The following is an 11,087-nucleotide window of genomic DNA, read 5'->3' as shown; positions in this document are numbered from 1 at the left end:
AGCTACCAACAGTTGGGAACTCTTCTATACAATTTGGCGCATGGGTGGTGGGGGTTTGGACTCCAAATAATTGTAGAGCTCAAAATAGGAAGAGATTGGTTTATGCATACATTTTGCACACAATGCACATAGCAGTGATGTCCTGAGCATCTGTGGAACCAGCCGTTGGGGATGGAGTACGGCCAAAAGAAATGCTAAAACTGAATCTGTAACAACAGGCCTGGTTAGTCTTTAAGGCTACAGGCTGCATCATTGTGCTTCCCTCTGTGTACAAGCACAGGTTGTCCAGGACAACCGACCATGGCAACAAGCACTGTCCCCCCAACCACCCGAAGATAATTCAAGTTCAAGAAGGTTTTTGCAACTAAGCCTACATTGGGAACAACACTTATAGCTCATGCAAAGTATAATCCAGTTGAATCTTGATACAGTAATTCTTTGCCAAGAAATGTATCAGTATCCTAAGATGAGGAATTTTATATTGCTGGTTTGAAAATGACTAATTTGTACTTTCCCTAATTAAATCAATCGCTCAGCTCTGCTGGTGGCCTGGAGGGTTGAAGACATCTCTCGGTGTGGTCCTAAACCTTAATGTACAGACCCAAGTTTTGATCCCTGCTCTGCACTGAGTTACATGATCTCAGTTGGGTGCTACAATTAGCTGCAGTCTCCTTAATCTAAATTAGCCAGAGCTTTCTATGTCTGTACACTTTGCAGCGATCCCTGCTGGAAAATGCATGCGTATGTAAGTTGCGTGAGGAGAGGATTGGGTTCAGGGGTGTAATGCCCTCTATGGCCAAACATCTGAAAGAAACTATCCCTTCCCATACATGATGAATAGCCTTCAAAGCGCTAAAGTTGTGTTTTCAGGGGCAGCAAAGCTCCAGCTGGGTAGATTCAAGGCACCTAGGGGCCAGTTTGAATTTTGCTTTCAAACAATCTAGGCTGTATTTACCTGCTGAATTGGCTCTTCCCCTGTACCCATACATATCCCAAACAAGGAATACTGCTGCAAAGAACTGTGAATATAAAGACAGGTTCCTTCTTTATTCATTCTTTGGATCTTAGTGTCATTCTATAACAGATGAATGTAAAAGATCCTATTGCTGTTTGTGGGAGCTTGCTGTGCACAAATTGGCTTCTGTATGTATTACATAACAGCAGTGACTACACTTCAAAAGTACTTAATTGACTGTAAAGCACTTTGGCACACCCTTAGGCCATGAAAGGTGCTATATAAATGCAAGTCTTTTTCTTAAATTAGGGTAAAGATGGGAGATCCTGCCTGGAGTTCTGGCATCTGCCTGACTTTTGACAAAAATTCACTGAAAACGTTTAATAAAGTCTCCAATTCAAGAGATACAGAAGGAAGTGGGAAAAAGGACAAAAGAAACTCAACCTTTTATGTCTGGTATATAATTTTAGAAATATCTGGACAGCCCACTCAGACTTGTATTAATGACGCCTTTGTGTGTTACAGCCAATATCAACACTTAGTCTAATATTTTGTCTGCAATCAAGAAGAGCAGGATCAGAGACAGTGTTTAAGAATAAAGCTCCATGGATACATTCTTGAAGTGTTTTGCTGACATCCAACTCCCACCAGTAACACCTCCACAAATTGCCTGGGGATTTCACGTTAAACTTGCACTCACCTTCAGACAATAAATATAAAAACACAGGACCTACAGATCTGACTTCATCACAGCTCCACCACAAACTAAACATATTATTGAACCTAATCACCACTGATGTCTTGAATAAATATGCAATAGCCTGACTGCACTCCTCTTTCCCAGCTGTGTGACAAGGTGTAAATTAAATGCAAGCAATTTTCAAATATCTAATTCCTTTCGGAATCAGGAGAAACAAAGCAAGTGAGGGACAGAGAAAGAGAGGAAAAATTAGGGCAAGACAGCAGGGGAACAAGAGAAAGGAATAGGAAGCAGAAATCAAAAGGGCAGCAAGGGAATGAAAGGGAGGGAGAAAAAGAGGAAAGGAGATAAAGAAAGTGAGAGAAAGAGAGAGTGAAGAGAGAGGAGCAGAAAGAAGAGAGTTGAGGGGAAAGGAAGAGGGTGAAATGGATTTAATATAACCTATAAAATATAATCAATATATAAATCTTCTTCCCTACCCATGCTATAAATTCTGTTGAATTTAATATCTCAATTGTGTTTTAATTATTAGATTGTTCTTCTTTTAATAGTTTGCCCATTCAAAAATATAGCAAAACAGCATAAACAGTACCTGAAATAGACATTACAGTACTTGATGCTGCATTGGGTGCTGCGCTTTGTGCTTTTTTTTCAATATCTATTTTCTTTCTTCCCCGCTTACTCTCAGTGACTGCACAGGTCAAAGTGGCGAACAACACAATAAAAGCACAAAGGTTAGATTCACACTAATGCAAAAAAAAAAGAGATGAATTGGTAAAGTTTCAGGAACACAGTGTTGAGGGATTATTCCATGGTACACATGGGAACGCTTTAATCCAGTTGCAGGAGCTTACACTAGTTGGGAGAGAGGCAAAGGGAAGGTAGAATGACGGGAAAAGAGGAAGTCTGTGGTGGGCAGATTTAGAAATGTAAACCCTAGGATCTAGCTCATGGTATCCAACTTGAGACACCACCAGTAAAAATTACTTATAAGACTTAGAACCATAGAAAAGTTACAGCACGAAAGAGGCCATTCAGCCCATCGTGTCTGTGCCGGCTGAAAAAATTAGCTTCCCAATCTAATCCCACCTTCCAGCACCTGGTCCATAGCCTTGCAGGTTACAGCACTTCAGGTGTAGGTCCAGGTACTTGCTAGGAACTGAGAGATATCTAAGACTGTGACATGTATGAACTTTAGAAGACACAAAATACTGGGTGAAATGAAAAGATTAATCATGAGCATGACTCTGAGCTAAGCCATGATTAAACCTGGACAGTCTCTGGGTAGGATATTAGAGGCAAAAACTCAGAAATCATTTGAGAGCCAGTCAGATGCTGTAGTGAAGGTCATGGCTTTCTAAGAAGAATGACCTACCCAAGCCAAATGATCTCCCTTATCTATGATTGCTGATAAGATCGTGACCCATAGAAGCAATTTTAACCTAATGCACAGGATGGGAAACCCAGGGAATTAAGTGGAACGCTGAGAGTAAAATTGGGCCGGGTAAGAAACCAGCATTTCACCCAATCCTGTCAGTTTCCCGATATGCGTGTTAGGTTAAAATTGCTCTCATGGTGTTTGCCCCTGAACCACAATAATTTATTTTTAACTCAATTTTATAGTTTGATACCAGTGTCTCCCCTCCTCTCCCCTGAAGGCACCAATATGGAACAGGGAACAGACTGGTGGTTATTCTTCAACTGAGACCCAAAAGACTGTTCGACAAGGAGGGCATCACAGCTGAGCCAATCCTGCCCTCATCCAATCTATATGAATACTTTTCATCAAGTTATTTGGATCAAGAGCAAGAGCCTTGGCTGATTTTGAACCCTCCCCATCCAGTATAATTCAGATATGATGAGGCCAATTGTAGCAACCCTTAGAGATCAGCTAACTCAGCTCAGACCAGGCACTCAATCCTGCAAGGCCACACTGGATAGTCCACTTACCAAGATGGCTACTGGGAGGAGATAGCCAGCAAGAGATTTGTTTTACTAAGTGATGGAGTTTGCTAAACAAAAATCAGTGGGGTGACTGACCTGTTGATTTTTCATGTCCCTCCCGTGACGGCGGGGAGAGGAATCCTTTGCCTGACATGGAGATGCTAACCAGGATTGAAACTCAGTGTGTGGGGCACCGCAGGCGCCGATCCTTGTCCTATCTCTTTCTGGGACACATATAGCAACGTGCTGCAACTTCTAATTTTATATAGCTGCAAATTCTCTATAAATATGTTAAATGGCTGCTGTATAAATGGCTAAATTTTGCTTTGGATTTAGTGTTATTCTAGTGCGGCAGCGCCCCCTGCTGCATATTTTACTTAAGTATAAGTTTACAAAACAACTTGCACAAAAGGGGGAATGGATACCAAGTGGGAGATACCAAACAGGGTATAGAAGTTCGAGAAGATGACCAAAGGGATGTGAAGGAGTAAGATACTTACTTGAACTGTAGAAGGAAAGTGAGTAACAATTTACTCTAAACATTTAGTTTCTCTCAGTGATGGTGTAGCAGCTCCCTAGCTCACCACCCATTTCTCTGTCTCAGACCCTCTTCCACCCTTGATATTTCCTTATGTTTTCTAAAGTCTCTGCCCTTGGCCTTCCTGTGGGCAGGAGTGGGTTTCCATGCAACTGTGCTGCCTCTTCAACATCTCCATCGCAATCAATTCGCCAGTTCTCCAGTTATTTTACCATCTGCCACTCATGGAAATTTTGATGTGACTGCTGTCTACCGAGACCTGTGGGGCCTTACAGAACTAGGGCTTCTTGGTGCCACACTTGGTCAAATGCTGCCTTGACGTCATCGCAATTCTGGAATTTAGCTAGTCATTGTTTTGACCAAAGTAACGGAATGAGGTCTGGAGCTGAGTGGTCCTAGCTAAACCTAAACTGAGCACCAGTGATCAGGTTATTTGTGAATAAGCGCTGCTTGATAGCACTGTCGATGACACTTTCCATCCCTTTGCTGATGATTGAGAGTGGACTGATTGGATGGAAATTGGTCAGACTGGATTTATTTTTAGTGTGAACAGGACACAACTGGGCAATTTCCACATTGTTGGGTAGATGCCAGTGTTGTAGCTGTATTGGAACAGCTTGGGTAGAGGCACAGCTAGTTCTGGAGCACTGGTCTCCAGTACTATAGCCGGGATGTTGTCAAGATGCTGTACGATTCTCGCTACACGCTTTCAGTGCGCACTGGGAGTACAGAAATATATAATTCGCTCCTGAATTAGCTACTTAATAATGGAAGGTTCGGCCCCAGCTGGAGTATTGCATCCAATCATGGGCAGCACGCTTTAAGAAGGCTTTGGAGCAGGTACAGAAGAGATTTACTACAATGGTTCCAGGGATGAGCGATTACATACAAGGGTAGACTGGAGAAGCTGTGGTGTTTCTCCTTTAAGCACAGAAGGCTAAGAGGGGATTTGATAAAGATGTTCAAAATCATGTACAGTTTGGATACAGAAAATAAAGAGAAACTGTTTCCAATGGCTGAAAAATCAATAATGAGAGGGCATACATTGAAGGTGATTAGTAAAAGAATTAAAGGCGACATTGAGGAAAAACTTTTTTTTTTTACGCAGTTAGTAGTTAGGATTTGGAATGCATTGCCTGATAGGGTGGTGGATACAAATTCAATAATAGCCTTCAAAGGGGAACTGGGCGGTACAGTGGTTAGCACCGCAGCCTCACAGCTCCAGTGACCCGGGTTCAATTCTGGGTATTGCCTGTGTGGAGTTTGCAAGTTCTCCCTGTGAACCGCGTGGGTTTTCGCTGGGTGCTCCGGTTTCCTCCCACAGCCAAAGAGTTGCAGGTTGAAAGGTAAATTGGCCTTTATAAATTGCCCCTAGTATAGGTAGGTGGTAGGGGAATATAGAGAAGGTGGGGATGTGGTAGGAATGTAGGATTAGTATAAATGGGTGGTTGATGGTCGGCACAGACTCGGTGGGCCGAAGGGCCTGTTTCAGTGCTGTATCTCGAAATAAAAAAAATAAAAAATAAATAAATAACTGAAGGACAAAAAAATTGCAGGGATATGGGGAAAGAGTGGGAGAATGGGACTAACTGGATTGCTCTTCGAAAGAGCCAGCACAGAATTGATAGGTCAAATAGCCTCTTTCTGTGCTGTACTATTCTGTGATTCTAGGTCTGACTCCAAAGGTCCTTTCTGAGACAATCAATCTGCTCCTGATAATTTGAAGTTTTTTGTACTAATACAATCTTCTAAATTAAACAAAATAAATACAGCCAAGTTGAAATGCAGTTCTAATTAATAGATAAATATGAATTAAGTGACTTTGAACTAATGGTAAAATATACAAGGTGAAAAGTGTGTATTCAATGGCTGAGAACAGTGCAGATAAAGAGTTTAAAAACCTATCTGGTAAAATGATTGAAGTCTGAATTTGTTCTAAGTGAGTTTAATGTTTCATTTAAAAGCACTAATCCAAGGAACTAGTACTTGAACAACACCACAGACAATGTTGATGTGAAATTAATGGCATGAATAAGAACAGATCAGCAGGAAACAAGTGTCTGGATCACTGTTAATTAGGTGAAGCACTGAGGGTTAACTTTATTAAAAGGATTTAGCTATGTGACTTAAGCAACTCAATTGTCCTTCCATGTAAAAATCCAAGGTTTTTTTTTTACTGTACTCACATAATCTGTGGTTTAGAATACACTTAAGAGGTTAACGCTGTTTCTAACCTAATTATACAATCGAGTAATCCTGTCAGGGTGTTTCTGGCATTTTGAGGTACTTTATTTTGCTGGGAATCAAAATCTGCTTGTGATTGAGCTACACTTTGCCCCTTGGTTCCCCCATTCATCTCACCTCAGTTGGTGTTGCTCTCTGTAGGTTCACAGATCAGTAATGGGGAATGTGGAGCCCCATCTTTCTGTGTATTCCAGGAGTTTCTTACAACCACCACTTGCATTTGTGTAGTTCCTTTCATTTAGCAAACGTCCTGAAACATTTCAGAGTGTGCAGTGCTTGCTGATTCTCGTCTTCACACTGTGTTCAGAATCAAATTTGCGAAGAGCTTCATAGTCTTCTAGAAGTTCTTCCATCACTGCTTCCCACCCTGCAGAGGCTCTGATGGTATCTTCACCACTCTGCTCATATATTTCTTACCACCACTGAAACCATGGCACAGACACGACAGTCAAACACCTGAAACCATCCGCCCAACCTGCCTGAGAGCTCAAATTTGGGTTATTACCTAATTTGTGCAATTAGCACAATCAGCAGGCAGCACTGTTTATACTGATGGTGAACAGTGTTCAAGGGGCTCCTGGGAACAGGCCTCACAGGCCAATATGTTAATGTGGTCCTGAATGCATTAGTTTCGAAATATACTGCAATGCATGGAACTGCACCCAACATTAACACAGGACCTTCAAAAGGGATTAAACAGAATTACCTAAAACCTACAGCACAGAACAGGCCATTCAGCCTAACTAGTTTAAGCCAGTAATAAAAACAGAAAATGCAGAAATACTCAACACATCTGGCAGCATCTATGGAGAAAGCAACAGCGTTAATGTTTCAGGTTGATGATCTTTGTTCAGAACTAGAAAAAGTTAGAGATGTAATAGGTTTTAAGCAAGTCAAGGCAGGGAAAGAGGGAAGGTGGAAAGAACAGAAGGGAAGGACTCTACGAGGGCCTGTGACAGAGTGGAAGGCCCAAGAGATTAAATGACAAAAGGGAAGATAGTGCAAGGCAAAAGGAGAGAGTAATGGGACAAGCAAAGAAACAAAAGATGGGGCCAGAGGAGGTGTAAATGAAGAAAGCAGAATCATCACCAACAGCTGCCATCCAAAACCAAATAAAACACAAAAAATGGAGGCAGTGGTTATGATCTGAAATTGTTGAACTCAGTGTTAAGTCCAGAAGGTTATAAAGTGCCAAATCGAAATATGAGATGCTGTTCTTTGAGCTTACATTGATTTTCATTGGAAGCGTGTAGGAAGCCGAGAACAGAAAGGTCAGAGTGGGTAGAAGAATTAAAATGACTGGTCTATGCCAGTGTATATGCTCCACGCAAGCCTCCTCCCACCCCTCTTCATCTCACCCTATCAGCATATTTTTTTAATTCCTGTCTCCCATAGGTAGCTATGTCATTCGCCTCAACCACTCCATGTGGTAGCAAGTACCATATTCTCACCACTCCCTGGGTGAAGAAGTTTCTCCTGAATTCCTTATTGGATATATTAGTGACTACTTTATCTTTATGACTCCTAGTTCTGGTCTCCACCACAAGTGGAAACATCTTTTCCACATCTACCCTATCAAACCCTTTCATAATTTGAGACCTCCATCAGGTTACCTCTCAGTTTTCTCTTTTACAAAGAACAGTACAGCACAGGAACAGGCCATTCGGCCCTCCAAGCCTGCACTGATCTTGATGCCTGACTAAACTAAAACTTTCTGGACTTCCGGGGTCCGTATCCCTCTATTCCGATCCTATGCACGTATTTGTCAAGATGCCTCTTAAAAGTCGCTATCGTATCTGCTTCCACCACCTCCCCCGGCAGAACGTTCCAGGCACTCACCGCCCTCTATCTAAAAAACTTGCCCCGCATATCCCCTCTAAACTTTGCCCTTCGCACCTTAAACCTATGTCCCCTAGTAACTGACTCTTCCACCCTGGGAAAAAGCTTCTGACTATCCACTCTGTTCATGCCTCTCATAACTTTGTAAACCTCTATCATGTCGTCCCTCCACCTCCGTCGTTCCAGTGAAAACAATCCGAGTTTATCCGACCTCTCCTCATAGCTAATACCCTCCAGATCAGGCAACATCCTGGTAAACCTCTTCTGTACCCTCTCCAAAGCCTCCACATCCTTCTAGTAGTGTGGTGACCAGAATTGCATGCAATATTCCAAATGTGGCCTAACTAAGGTTCTGCACAGCTGCAGCATGACTTTCCAATTTTTATACTCTATGCCCCGACCGATGAAGGCAAGCATGCCGTATGCCTTCTTGACTACCTTATCCACCTGCGTTGCCACTTTCAGTGATCTGTGGACCTGTACGCCCAGATCTCTCTGCCTGTCAATACTCCTAAGAGTTCTGCCATTTACTGTATACGTCCCACCTGTATTAGACCTTCCAAAATGCATTACCTCACATTTGTCCGGATTAAACTCCATCTGCCATTTCTCCGCCCAAGTCTCCAAACGATCTATATCCTGCTGCATCCTCTGACAATCCTCATCACTATCTGCAACTCCACCAACCTTTGTGTCGTCCGCAAACTTACTAATCAGACCAGCTACATTTTCCTCCAAATCATTTATATATACTACAAACAGCAAAGGTCCCAGCACTGATCCCTGCGAACACCACTAGTCAAAGCCCTCCATTTAGAAAAGCACCCTTCCACTGCTACCCTCTGTCTTCTATGACAGAGCCAGTTCTGTATCCATCTTGCCAGCTCATCTCTGATCCCATGTGACTTCACCTTTTGTACCAGTCTGCCATGAGGGACCTTGTCAAAGGCTTTACTGAAGTCCATGTAGACAACAACCACTGCCCTTCCTTCATCAATCATCTTCATCACTTCCTCAAAAAACTCAATCAAGTTAGTGAGACACGACCTCCCCTTCACAAAACCATGCTGCCTCTCGCTAATAAGTTAACTTGTTTCCAAATGGGAGTAAATCCTGTCCCGAAGAATCCTCTCCAATAATTTATCTACCACTGATGTAAGGCTCACCGGCATATAATTTCCTGGATTATCCTTGCTACCCTTCTTAAACAAAGGAACAACATTGGCTATTCTCCAGTCCTCTGGGACCTCACCTGTAGCCAATGAGGATACAAAGATTTCTGTCAAGGCCCCAGCAATTTCCTCCCTTGCCTCCCTCAGTATTCTGGGGTAGATCCCATCAGGCCTTGGGGACTTATCTACTTTAATGTTTTTCAAGAGGCCCAACACCTCCTCCTTTTTGATATCGACATGACCCAGACTATCTACACTCCCTTCCTTAGACTCATCATCCATCAAGTCCTTCTCTTTGGTGAATAATGATGCAAAGTACTCATTTAGTACTTCGCCCATTTCCTCTGGCTCCACACATAGATTCCCTCCTCTGTCCTTGAGTGGGCCAACCCTTACCCTGGCTACCCTCCTGCTCTTTATAAACATATAAAAAGCCTTGGGATTTTCCTTAATCCTGTTTGCCAATGACTTTTCATGACCCCTTTTAGCCCTCCTGACTCCTTGCTTAAGTTCCTTCCTACTTTCTTTATATTCCTCAAGGGCTTCATGTGTTCCCAGCCTTCTAGCCCTTACGAATGCTTCCTTTTCCTTTTTGACTAGACTCACAATATCCCTCGTTATCCAAGGTTCCCGAAGCTTGCCAAACTTATCCTTCTTCCTCACAGGAACATGCCAGTCCTGGATTCTAATCAACTGAAAGATTTGAAAGACTCCCACATGTCAGATGTTGATTTACCCTCAAACAGCCGCCCCCAATCTAAATTCTTCAGTTCCTGCCTAATATTGTTATAATTAGCCTTTCCCCAACTTAGTACGTTCATCGGAGGACTACTCCTATCCTTATCCATAAGTACCTTAAAACTTACGGAATTATGGTCACTGTTCCCGAAATGCTCCCCTACTGAAACTTCGACCACCTGGCCGGGCTCATTCCCCAGTACCAGGTCCAGTAAGGCCCCTTCCCTAGTTAGATTATCTACATATTGTTTCAAGAATCCCTCCTGGATGCTCCTTACAAATTCTGCCCCATCCAAGCCCCTAGCACTGAGAGTCCCAGTCAATATAGGGGAAGTTAAAATCATCCACCACTACAACCCTGTTGCTTTTACATCTTTCCAAAATCTGTCTACATATCTGCTCTTCTATCTCCCGCTGGCTGTTGGGAGGCCTGTAGTAAACCCCCAACATTGTGACTGCAGCCTTCCTATTCCTGAGCTCTACCCATATTGCCTCTTTGCCTGACCCCTCCGAGGTGTCCTCCCGCAGTACAGCTGTGATATTCCCCTTAACCAGTAATGCAACTCCCCCACCTCTTTTACATCCCCCTCTATCCCGCCTGAAGCATCTAAATCCCGGAACGTTTAGCTGCCACTTATCAGCGTTTTCTACAGAAAAGTGCCCATGCCAGATCCGTTTTCACCCCACTGAAGATAGCCCTCCCCCAATTAATTATTTTTACTCTGAATTGCTCGTTGTCCTTTTCCATAGCCAACCTAAGCCTTATGACATTATGATCACTGTCTCCTAAATGTTCCCCTACTGACACTTGATCCACTTAAGCCACATCATTCCATAGAAACAAATCTAACAATGACTCCTTCCTCTTTATTGGAAGCACTGTTGTAGAAAATTCTCTTGAACACACTCTAGAAACTCTTACCCCTTCATGCCCATCATACTATTACTATCCGAGTC

The sequence above is a fragment of the Heterodontus francisci genome, chromosome 40 (assembly GCF_036365525.1).
Source record: "Heterodontus francisci isolate sHetFra1 chromosome 40, sHetFra1.hap1, whole genome shotgun sequence".
Lineage (NCBI taxonomy): Eukaryota > Metazoa > Chordata > Chondrichthyes > Heterodontiformes > Heterodontidae > Heterodontus > Heterodontus francisci.
The sequence above is the reverse complement of the archived record's forward strand: the minus strand, read 5'-3'. Positions refer to the sequence as shown.